The sequence below is a fragment of the Tupaia chinensis genome, unplaced genomic scaffold (genome assembly GCF_000334495.1).
Source record: "Tupaia chinensis unplaced genomic scaffold, TupChi_1.0 Scaffold000093_1, whole genome shotgun sequence".
In the NCBI taxonomy this organism is placed as follows: Eukaryota; Metazoa; Chordata; class Mammalia; order Scandentia; family Tupaiidae; genus Tupaia; species Tupaia belangeri.
The window spans coordinates 10,855,066-10,867,077 of NW_006159555.1; the positions used below are offsets into that span (position 1 = coordinate 10,855,066).

Genomic DNA, 12,012 nt, shown 5'->3' on the forward strand with positions numbered 1-12,012 from the left:
ACAAATTATGAGCAAATTTTATTAAGACAGCATAGGAAAATATAAATTAATAGATCAATCATAGAATACTAGATCTGAAAGGGTTTTGAGAAGAGTTCAACCTCTTATTCTACAAATAACATAATAGCAGCCCAGAGAAAGAAACTACTTTTCCTTCTAAACTGGGAGATAAGTTTGCACCAAGGACACAAGACCTTCAAGAAAAAGTTCACAGAAAAACAGAGTTAAAGTATGAACTTCTTTTAGTACAAAAAAAAAGTTTTTTTCATAATACACATTTTCTATGAACTTTTTGAAATCACTTCACACAGTACTATCATTAGCTAAAGGTTCTCATTAACAACTTAAAATCAACAGTTTTTTGTTTGTTCGTTTGTCTTTTTTTTTGGAGAGGTTTTTGCTATAGGGTGCGTGCACTCACCAGAAAGACAGAGTGAGACAAAAGGGAGAAATCACCCCTCATGGGGGATGGCCATGCCGCAATCCCTTCTCCTTCATTTTCCTCTTGGGATCTTGGGCACACAGGAGCCTGGAGTGACTTTAAGCCACCGGGTCCAGGACTTGAACCTCGGTCGACTACACGAGAGTCCAGCGACATAGCCATTACGCCAACTGCTGGTCCCATTTGTTTTTTAAAAAGAGATTTTTTTGCCATAGGGCGCCTGTGTTAGCTGGAAAGACAGAGAGAGACAGAAAGTGAGAAATCACCCCTGCAAGGGAGATGGCCACGAAGCAACCCCTTCTCCTCCATTCTCCTCTCAAGATCTAGAGCAGGCATGCAGGCATGCACATACATGGCCGTGATTTTAACCCACTGGGTCTGGGGCTCAAACCACTCTCAGGCAAATTCCTGGGAGTCCAGCGACATAAACATTACACCATTTACTGGTCCTAGTTGTTTTGGTTTTGTTTTTTGGAGAGATTTTTGCTATAGGGTGCTTGTGCTCACCAGAGAGAAAAAGTGAGAAATCACCCCCCCACCACCAGGGGAGATGGCCGCACCACAATCCCTTCTTCTCCATTCTCCTCTCAGGATTTTGGGCACCCTATCTGAGTTTTAAGCTGGTGGGTCCAGGATTCAAACCTTAGCCGATCATGTGGGAGTCCCACACCTTAACCACTACACCACCTGCTGGCCCTAAAAAGCTATTAATGAAATAGTATCTGGGCAGCACATTAACAGGCAACAATAAGCACAATGTACTATTTCTAAAAATCCCCTTGATAGATTGCTTTACAAGGAAAATGTTCCATAATAGGCAACTACTACTTCAGCTGTTAGAAAACCTGTATGGTCTTTGGAAGGCTGAGTGTCATGACATCCTGATATCAATTCAATTACTTGACTAAATTGATAGCAGAGTCATAGTAATTCTAATCTAATTTGATCCTTTGATTTTCCAGATGGAAAAAATGAGGACTGAAGAGGCCAAATGACTTGTAAAGGCATCCACAGTGAATGGGGTACAGATGGAGTCAAAGTCAAACCCTGAATCCCCAGTTCAGTGTCCACTACATGTCACAGATCTGCAGTTTAGCTACAAGGTAGTGTTTCAACTTTCATAAAATGATAATGAGAACACAGCTGTTATATCTGACTTTTTCAATCATTCAATTAAAGTTGCCATTGAACTATGAATTTGATATAAGAAACATCCAGACTGTGAATCTACAGGCCATGAGTTAACAACAAAACACCAGTCTTGGTAATGCAACTCTATCATGGACACCTGATGAATGGTTAGGCGGCTACCTGAGCCCTGAACTAGAGACCACAAAGACTAGCTGCTTATAGAATACAAAAAAAAAAAAAAAGATAAACTGCTTTAAAACATCTTCTAAAGTACAGTTAGAATGTGACAATAGCTCTTGGTCACTAAGAAACTAAAAAGAGATTAAACTTTCTTGAAATCTATACAGGCATAGATATACACACATATGTATATATACATGTATATACATACAAGTATACATACATATACACACATACACATATGGCAACATAATGGTTTGTTTTAAGCAAAGACTCAAAAGGGTAACAAAAATATTGAAGACTAAAAGCCACATTGTTATAAGAGTTGTAGTCACCAATACATAAAAGTTCAGCTTTTCACAAAGAGTGTAAAGGCTTAAAACTTTCAGGTCCTTTTGCCTAAGGAAGGTGCTCTTCCTTACCTCAAAAATAAAAAATAATCTGAATGAGAAATATATAGGATATTGAAAGGGAATCCAGTAAATCTGAGCTGAAATACTCGGTCAATATTTCCTAAAAAACCTGGGACCTGACGGTAGCGCAGAGGTAAAAACGCGACCCTGACAGGCTGACTTACCCTGGAAGGTTCCAGGTTCGCCTCAAGTGACTGCTCTGAGCACACCCTGTCACTCGCCGCGTGCCTGTGATATTGGGCTAGCTGAGGACCCGGAGTGAATTGCAGAGTCAACATCCTTGGGAAGGGAGGCGGGATTTCTCTCTCTCTCTCTCTCTCTCTCTCTCACGCGCGCTGTCTCCCTTCTCTCTGGGAAGAAATTGTGTAAAACATTGTGAAATGCTTGCCTTACCTCAAAGACTTCAGAACTACAGGAAAAGAGAAAATAATGTAGCTCTCGGAAGTACACAAATAAGCCAAGACCCAACAGAAGCCTCTAAGAGAGTTCCAGTCAGGGTTATGGGTTCAAAGGACTTTGGGCCTCTAAAAGGACTTCGTGAACGAGGCGGCGGTCGACAAAGCTGCTGGGAAAAGGCGGAGATATGAGGATGAAAGGTAGGAGAGTGGGTGGACGTTCCGACCAACCGGGAAAGGCCAACTCCTGGTTTCCTCACAACCGTCAGTCTCTTCAAGCTCTCGGCGGGCGTCTTGCGCACACTCCCACGGGGAAGGCACCACCACTCCGGAGCAGGCCTGGCCCGCCCGGGTTCTCCCCGCCTTTTCTCACCTCGAGGGCTTCTAAACTTCTCCTGGGTCAGCCTTATCTGAGGACAAGGGAAGACGACGCCATCAGGAGAAGGCCCGAAGGCGGGCGACCTGAGCGTCCTGTCAACCGGCTAGTCTCAGGCTGCAGCCAGGCCGCATCCCCATGACAACGCCGCCAAGCGCCAGTTCGAACGCCCGCGCTGACGCCCGCGCGCCGGTAGTCCCGCACCCGCCCACCAATGGGCATCCAGGGAACCTGTTGACGTCTATCGCCTTCTTCTCTAGGAGGCCAATCAGAGCCCGAAGAAACGATAGACGTACGCCTCAAATTTCAGTCCTTCAACCAATCATTCTGCTGGACGGAAAATATCGCGACGTTCTCAGTGAGTAATAGACACCTTTGGGGCGGGTCGAGGAGCCTTCTGCCCAATTCTGTTGGTTGCCCGAAGTGTAACCGAGTTCTCATGATTGGCGGTGTACTTCCCATCTCCATTCAAGGCCCGCCTCCTACCTTCCCCTGCCTCGGGTGAGTATTCCTAGAGACCACTTGAATGTAGTTCTCGGTGATATAACTGCGTCTCGCAACCATCGGCATCTGCAGCTGACTAACCTCCCCACGCTGCAGAGCCAAAGGTAGAAGCGCCCTTCTTCCAAGCTGGCAGTGAGGCGTGAGCAGGCCAGGCTACACCACGCTGTTTGCAGGGCGTCAGTTTCCCTGTTTACCCCGGAGAAAGGAGGGTTCAGTGGCCCTGAGAGACTTGCTTGCCGCACGCAAGTGTTGATGGGGTGGGTCGTTGGAATCCCAAAGGTGAACGACGTCCAGATTTAGGCCCATTGGTCCAGGGAATATATCATCCCCTTTCTAGGCATCAATTTCACAATTTCACTTTGTTTTTTATCCATCTAAACCCCACCTGCTTTCCAAGCGACGTCCCAGTTTAGGGCCCAGTGGTCCAAGGACAATACCCTCCCCTTCCTAGGCCTCAATTTCGCTTCGTTTTTACTCGTTAAACCCCACCTGCTTTCCAAACGAATTTGTATTTTCTAATTGCTTGGTTTATTGAATAGATAATATCATGGCAAACTACAGTAGGAAAGTCACCCCACCTTAAAAAAGAAAGAAGGAAACGGTTGCGACAGCTTAAACTGAGTGCAAGATCGAAAGTAAAACACCTTTACAACAGAGTCTAAGTTAAGAGTAATAATAGTGGGAGTCAGGCAGGTCTTCATTTGCTTTTGAGTCACTACCCAGACACCTCTCTAAGCCATCGTTTCCTTTTATCTCTTCTGAAAAATGGCAGTAATCCCTCAGAGGGATATTGTGACAATTAAGTAAAATAATTAAGGTAACACACTTGGCACAGTTCTTGGCAAGTAGTAACGTCTTAAAAAAAAAAAAAGGTAACTATTATCCTTTTTAAAAGAACAAGCAAATATACAAACTAGCAGCTTACTGAGTATCCAGTGTAGTTTGAAATCTGTCAGTTAAGGAAAAAGAGGCGATTCTTACTAATAATTAAGGAAACAAAGCCATTCTTCAAAAGAGAATTTTTTCTACTGTCTATATTAACAGGAGTTTATCTTAGGTGAACAGTGTTCACCAATAGTTTAACAGAAAATATGACAGGATTTCTTTTTTTAAGAATTTGACTATTTTTTAAATAACTTTTTAATTATTATTATTATTATATTTTTTTTGTGAGAGATTTTTGCTATAGGGCACATGTGCTCGCCAGAAAGACAGAGAGAGACAAAAAGCAAGAAATCACCCCCCAGGAGGGATGGCCACGCCACAGTCCCTTCTCCTCCTTTCTCCTCTCGGGATCTTGGGAATGCACACACACACGCCCGGCATGAGTTTAAGCCACCAGGTCCAGGACTTGAACCGCATTCCACTACATGGGAGTCCAGCGACAGAGCCATTACGCCAACTACTGGTCTCAGACAAGACATTTCTTTATTCAGCTATCAATCAAAATTAAGAGCATGACATTAAAACATAAAGTTGATAAGTTTTCCAATGACCTTTTATGATACAGAGGTAGGAGTGACTTGTATGGGGTAAGTCAGACCCTATATATACATAATTTATTTTAAACTCTGCAACAACCATGTAAAGTAGGTGTTACCTTCATATCACAAATGAGAAAGTTAAGTATCTTGCCCTAAGTAACAGCTCTTTTTACTTAAAATTTTTTCAGGTTTTTGCCAGAGGAAACATAGAATTGCTTGAGAGACAGAGAGAAGGAAAGAAATCATTCCCCAAGAGGGAAGGCCACACTGTAATTCTCTCTTCTCTATTCTCCTGTCAGGATCCTGGGCACACTCATGCAGCACCTGGTGTGATCCTCATACCACTGAGTTCTGACTGAACCAGTTGGCCATGTGGGAATCCAACACCTTAACTTTCATCCATTCCACCTGCTCCTAGTAACAGCTCTTTGTGGTTTCTTCTTTTTTTTTTTTTTTTGGTAAGATGTCTTTCTCATGGGGCACATGCATTCTCAGAGAGACAGAGAGGAAAAATGAGAAATCACACCCAAGGGGAATGGCCACACAGCAGTCCATTCTTCATTCTCCTCTTGGGATTTTGGGAACATGCATACACATGCCCAGTGTGATTTTTCAAGCCACCAGATCTGGGAGTTTTACCACTTTGGCCATATGGAAGGGAGTTCAGCACCTTAACCACCACACCACCTGCTGGCTCCCCCTGCACCTCAAGTTGCAGCTTTTAAATTTAGCTAGGTCTTTTTCACCACAAAGCCAGCCATACTTTCCACCATTGTGTCATGCTTTTTCTGAATGAAAAAAAGATTAAAATGTTTGGGATACTAGGTGCAAGGGCAGATTAGATGGGTAGACTTACCAAATTGGAGGGAGGGAAGTAGGCTGCAGAGGTACCTACAATGGGAGCAATATCTCTCTAATAGAAAATTTCCACTTTTGGAACTGAAAAGATGGAATGAGGTCATCACTTAACTTCAGGCTCATCTGTCCATTTGTCTTGTAGCTAGTCTATAGCACTTTAAATTCAACTTGTCCCAAACAAAAATCATTAGCTTACATTCTGCCTTTCCCTCTCAGCCATACAAACTAAACACCTCTCTCTTTTCCTTGGACTATGGACAATCTCAACCTTGTCAATTTTACTTTGCAATAGCTCTCAAATTCTCTGCCTAAGGCAGAGGCTATAATAAAGAGGCTATCCTTTATTATAGCCTTTGCCTTAATCTTAACTCCATACAGTTTGCCAACTGGACTATCGAATAATTGACTTATAACCGATTGGTCCGTCTGCCTCCAATTTTTTCTTCTAATTTCTTCTCTGCATTGCTGGCTGCCAAAATGTCTCTATAAAATGTCAATCTAAAAAATTATAGCTCTTCCTAAAACCAGTCAAAGGCTTCATTGCCTATAGACTATAATTAAGCTGTTTAGCAATGGAATGTCATCTTGTGTTTGAGGGTCTTTGCCCACACTCCTCCCTTGGCTCAGAGTGCCTTTTATTCTCCCTTGTAAACTCCTAGCCATCCTTCAGATTATTTATGGGATACCCCTTTGGCCTACCTTTACTACCTTTCTTTCTTATATATACCCTTAATGCACAAAACACACTGTAACTTCTCTGTTTAAATGTCTTCCACTCACTAGGCTGTGACCCTCTAGAAAGTTGCAGCTTTGTAGTTTCAGCTTCATCTAGTCTTCAGTCCTGTCACACTGCTTATCCCAGGGGACATGCTCAGCAGACTTTAGATGAATTAACGAATTCCTTCAGGCTCTGTTATTTCCCAAGTTCGCTTTCCAGAACTGTACAGCAGATGGCACTAATAGGCCGCTTAAAAAATCCCCTTCACCAGTAATGATTTTTGTCCCAACCTTGTCTTGACTTTGGCCTCATCCTAGAAGCCAATATTCAAGCCGTTACAGGTGAAATCTCTTTCCTTCCTCTAATACCCAAGATAGCAAAATGACTCAGCAACTTGGTCTCTGTGAGAAGGGAGTGGCAGATGTCCAAGGAAAGATGCAGTTGAAAGGATATTTTCTTTGTCTCCATTTATGGTAGGATGGTAGGAGGGGATTTTTCTTTCTTTTTTGTCTTTCTCTTTTTATTGTTACAAGAGAGTGCTCTATTCATGGATGGGTGCCTCATTTCTGTCCACTGTGAAAGGGAAGAGGAAACTGGTGAATTCGAGAGAAGATGATTACTATGCAGGAGATGAGGGAAAGCTGAGAAGTCACAGAATTGCTTGTAGGTAGGCTGTCTTTTCCATCCTCCTCATAGTGGAGTGGCCTGGTCAAGTTATCTGGACACCAGGGCTCTCCATTAGGTGCTTGTGTGCTTGTCCAAGGCTCAAAGACGTTTCCAGCATTTAGTGCTTGGGAATCCCCAGGTAACTGGATATGACTTTAAACATATAGTTTTAGGTTTCTCCTCACAAAAGAGCAGTGAACCATAGAAACCCTTATCAATAGGTACTTTTAGGGGGCTTAAGCTATACTTTTGACCCTGTCAGAGTCTTCTTTGGGCAACAGTACTTTCACCTATTGCTCTCTCCCTCCCAACTAAAACCTGTTCTGTGGAAAAGATTCCAGCTAGACATCTTAACTTCCCTGTGAATATAAAGACTGGGAATTTTAAAACTGGAAGTAATTTTTTTTTTAAAGATTGTACTGTTTGTTTAACTTTATTTATATATTTATTTATTTTAATTTGACCAGAGAGGGACAGAGTGTGAGATAGAGGAAAAGTGAGAAAACAAGCCACCTGGTCCAGAACTTGAACCATGGTCAGCCATGTGGGAGTCCAGCACCCTTAACCACCGTACCACCTACTCACCCCAAAAACTGTAACCTTATAAAGCATTTGTGTGTCCTTTCTCAAGCCCATTTGTGCCTTAGGTCCTAGTCTTTCACAGTGAGCAGAGCTGAGAAAGGAAAAGTATATAGACTTAAGTCTAAGCCCTTAGTTTGGACTTAGACTTACTTGAATTCAGATTCCACCATTTACAGGCCAGCTATGCCCTTGGGCAAGTGTTTTAACCCCTCACCCCCTTTATTTTTTACTATCTCAGTTACCTTGTAAATTGTGAATAATATTCCTTTTCTTGAAGGATCATCTGAGCATTAGAAACAATAGATGTCGAAAACCTTGCACAGTACAGCTGGTACAGTATAGATGCGTAATTGATTACTTGGTGGCATGAAACACTGTTCCTGCTATTAGGGTTTTAGACTCTGGAGAACAAATAGGAGGATTTAGGGGTCTCTTTTTATCTAAAGGTATATTTGTGAGGAGTTTGGGGGTTGAACTATGCTTGCAATAGTGCTCTGATTAATTTGATGAAAACTTTGGAACACATCAGCATAGCCATTTATCTGTAAATTCTTTTTTGGCACCTAGGTTCTGAACCTCCTAAACTGTGAAGGAATTGTATATATAGAGAAAGCCAAGAGCACTTTTCCTTAGCTTCTGGAACCTTCTGATGACATTGAGGGGTTTTTTTGCTCAGGTTTTTTTCTAACCACCTCAGGCACTCTGCCACTTTTCTGAAGTGTGAATTGCCTGCTGTCAGCCTGGAGTTCTCACCTCTGCAATCCTGGCTGCAGGCATATTTGCATATTGGATGCTATGTTCTTTAACCCCCTGAGGTTTGAATCCACTTGGAATCCCTGTGTGAAATCTGGCTACTTTCAAACCCCTGGATAGATTCAGCTCCTTGGTCTCCAGAAAAACGGAAAACCCCCAACAATAGCTCTATTGACTTTTATGTAAATGGCACTCTTCAGGAAAACACTGGGCCATTTCCCAGGGCCCCAAAACATATTCAAACATTTGTTTGAGTGGGAGGTGGGGAGAGAGTTCTGTTGAATCAATGAACATCTGTTGAGAGCTGCTGTGCTGGGTCCCAAGGAAACAGCTCATAGTCTGTCTCTTCCCTGCCAGAGGGAAGAGAATTACCGTAATAGGTATATGTGCTTGTGGTGGCTTTATACTGTGTTAATTTAAGCTGTTTCCTAGGATCTCCTTCCTATATGATTCTAGATAAGGGCTGGAATATTCCAGGAAAATGTCATGGGAGCTTTGAAAAGCTCATGTGAAGTAAAAGTCAGTACTTGTGAAGACAGCACAGAACCAGGCCTGGTGGCAGGGCATATCCTTTGACACTGATTTGCTGGTTCACCTCACTAGGTGAAGAGTAGAAGCACTCCTAAAAGGCCTGCAGCTCTTCTAGATCCTCCTTCAGCTCCTCTGAGTTGTGTGCATTCAACCCTGTTGTAGATGGTTCCAGCTTCTCCTATAGGTCGTCCACAGTGAAAGGAAGTCATAATTCTTCAGTTTGTCCTCATGAGTTCCAGCTATCCTTGTAAGCCCCAATTTGTTATCATGTGTTCTAGTTTATTCTTTCTCTCCTCAACTTCATATCCAGTTCTCTGCTCAGCTGCTGGCTTCGCTGACCTATAGAAATTTCAGCCTAGCACCAGATGCAGAGGTGACAGAGCTGTGTGGATTTCTCTACCAGCTTCCATAATCTCACAAGGAATAATCCTTATAATAAATCTTTAATTTTTGTTGTTCAAAGTGTTTTGCTTCTCTGATTGTACCGTATAGTATTTTGTTCAAGCTATGGTAAAGGCCCAAAAGATGGGATGATTAGAAGCTTTGCAGAGAAGATGACATCTGAACTGCTTTGGAAAAGATGAGTAGGAGATAGTTTGTATGGAAAGGAAGAATTCTAGAAAACAGCCAGCTCAAACCAAGCAATTGAAGGGGCAAAGGGGAGTTCTGCCTTTCTAGAATTATTCTCTCTGGGTTCAGAGCATAGGAGATCCTAGCTTTTCTGGCTCTATTGAGATAAATTGTCCTTAGATGTCATCCCTATGCGCTAACATCCATTGAGATACATTCTTGTTAGGGTAAGTCCTCATCACTACCCTAAGATTACCCACTGCCACCATCAGCACTCCCTGCCATGTGGGAAATATTGACCTGCTGTCTTCTCAGTGACTCCACATGGCCCCTCCAAGCCTGTCTTTCTTGGGTCCCCATACAGATATCTTTGCTTTCTCATGCAGTCTTGGTGGTAATGGCAATATAGAGGAACACTCTGAGGCTTCTTGTCCTAGACAGGGACTGTGCCTTCTAATCTTGGATCCCTAAGTTCATCTGGGGGTTCCAACATTTATTCCTTGGGACTCTACCTTATGCAATGTATGTTATATCTATAATTTTATAACACTTTCTCAGTATTTTTATAGGGAGGGCATGTGATCAAGAAATCATGACTCTTTCTGAGCCATGAACCAGTAATTAGAAATCTTTGTTCACCAGCTCTGTAATGTTGGGGTGTTTTCTTCTGGTTTCCAGAATGGGGAACATTCTCGGCAGAAATAGGGAGTCCAGAAAAATAGAACACGGAGTTTGATAAAAGCCGGCTTCCACTTTATATGTGAATATTTGAACTCAGGGTTGCATTATACATACTATTCTGAACTGTCTTTTTTCACTTAATATATCCGAAAGTCTTTGTTTACAAGCAGCACATTTGGCTCTACCTCATTTTTTTCAAATGGCTTCATGATACTCCATCATAAAGCTATTCTGTGTACTTTATTTAACCATTCCCGTGTTGATGGATATTTGTTTCTATCTCTTTTCTTTTCAATATTGCAGAGAAGGTTGTAGTGAACATCCTCATGTGTACATCTTAGACATGTATACCTGGAACAAGCTGGTGGCATGATGGTTGGACCAACTGGATTTCATGATTCAAGTCCCAGACCCAACAGCTTAGAAAACATGCTGATTACATGGATGTGCACAGATACCTGGAGGGAGAATGGAGGGGAGAGAATTGCAATATGGCCATCTTCCCTGGGAGATGTTTTCTCACTGACCCTCTGTCTTTCACTCTCTGGCATGTATGTGCCCTGTAGCAATTAAACAAACAAACATGTATTTCTATATGGTACAGTGCCTAGAAATGGAATTATTGGGTCTTAGGGAATGTATATTTTATGTTTTGATCATTATTATCAAATTACCCCTTTTTTTTTTTTGAATAAAATAATTCTTTATTATAAATTTTTTTTTTCTCATCACAACACACATATGAATTTTCCATCCAAAATACACTGTGCATTGGCTCAATCAAGCACATCAACATATATGTTCTCAGCAAATGATTTCCCAATTTTTGTGTCCTGCATACCTTGCCTTTTGTTTTGCCATCCTAGGTTCCCCATCCCCACCCTCTGCCATGTCCCATCTTCCTCCTCCATTGTCCCTGACATTCATGATTGCCCTCAATGGCTTCCGCCCCCCCCCATTCAATTGTTCTACCAATGAACTCAATTAGTCTAAGTATATCCACTAGCTAGCACAGCTGACATATCCTTACACATGTATCCAAATCTGATCCTAGGCATAAACCCCAGGGAGTAGAATGAACATATTATAAAGTAGACCCCAGTTGTGTCCATACAACTCTCTTCAGTCATCAAATGTGCATTTTTTTTCCTCCTGCTTATTACTTTTTTTATATTAAATTATATTGCCTAACACTCATTCCCTGAGTATCATCACAACACACCAAGTGTAGTTTCCCATCTAGGATAAACTGCATAGTGTCTTATTCAAGCATGTCGTCACCAATACTGTTCCATTTCTACTTTCATACATATAAATATGTTTTTTATCCTGTGTTTGACCCTCAGCCCTTTCCCCCTCTCCCAATTACTCTATCTCTGCTATAGACAGCTATCCTCCAGAGGGGTCATTGAAAATGCGATACCTGCGAGTAGAGGGAGAGGGGTCACGAGTCCAAAGTTTTTAACAATAGGGAAAATAGATTCCATTCAAGGTTGGATCAAGTGTGGGTCTCGTGCAGTTCCGCAACTGTAGGTGAGTCTCCATGGAATACAGTTTCAGGAAGGCGGTTCTGGCAAGCAGAGTTGACCATCAGTTGATGCGGCACAGCAGCCATCTTGTGGTTAGAAGGAATGGTGTTGTGGAGGTCTGCAGCGTGACTTATCCTCTGGTATCTGGCTTCCCCAAGAATGGCAGGGTAGTTCCTGTTCTTCCCTGAGGTAATGCAGG

The 12,012-nt window shown here is 42.3% G+C and overlaps 1 protein-coding gene across 2 annotated transcripts in view; it reads left to right on the top strand.

Moving 5' to 3' along the window:
- Positions 1–3,305: 3,305 nt before the first annotated feature.
- Positions 3,306–12,012, top strand: part of NUDT2 (nudix hydrolase 2) — a 22,031-nt gene continuing 13,324 nt past the window's right edge. The window contains exon 1 of one of the 2 annotated variants that reach the window (XM_014585798.2): positions 3,306–3,438. The gene's annotated coding sequence lies outside the window, so the exon portion shown is untranslated. The remainder of the gene's footprint in view (positions 3,439–12,012) is intronic. The other variant, XM_006143119.2, reaches the window with a different exon arrangement.